Source organism: Triticum dicoccoides, chromosome 5B (assembly GCF_002162155.2).
Source record: "Triticum dicoccoides isolate Atlit2015 ecotype Zavitan chromosome 5B, WEW_v2.0, whole genome shotgun sequence".
NCBI lineage: Eukaryota > Viridiplantae > Streptophyta > Magnoliopsida > Poales > Poaceae > Triticum > Triticum dicoccoides.
This window is the reverse complement of record NC_041389.1, coordinates 39,131,909-39,132,560: the sequence shown is the minus strand read 5'-3', so window position 1 is coordinate 39,132,560 and position 652 is coordinate 39,131,909.

The window sequence follows — 652 nt, the reverse complement described above, 5'->3', positions numbered from 1 at the left end:
TGGCTTAGCTCTGTAGACTGCTGCAGTGAGTGTTTCTTTCATGTAGAAGACCCAGATCATCGTGTGAGGTGCAGATTTTCTGAAAATCTTATCATTTCTTACTAACGAGATGCTCCAACATCCTGCCAGAATGATGTCTAGGGCTAGCTCATGCGGTAACTCATTCATCCTGATGTTGATTTCGTCCAAACTTGAGATTCCTCTATGCCTGTGTGGTAGAATCCTGTTCCAGCAGTCCCATGCAAAATCCACTTCTTCTTCGGTACAACCCCCCTGAAAACATCAACGGTCCAGATCGTCCTATACCCCTTCGCCTGAAAACTTAAAAAAGGGTAGGATGGTCTTTGCCCCTGCCCCTCCCCCAGTCCCGGCCCCGCGACGTACCCGCGCGGCCCGTCGACGTACGTACGTCTACGCATTTTCTTTTTACTGTGGCGACGTACGTTTTTTTTACCGCGTCGGTGGTCAAGCGCGTCGGTGGTCAAACCACGCGTCGCCCGCTGAAAGCGCGTCGTGGCGCGTGAACTGCGGCCCGCCGCCCCGTCCCGTCCGTCCCCTCGCCTGCCGCCCCGTCCCCTCGTCTGCCGCGCCGCCGCCCTCGACTGCCGTCGCATTGATAGCCCGACGGCCCGAGCGCCCGCCGCCCCGTCCC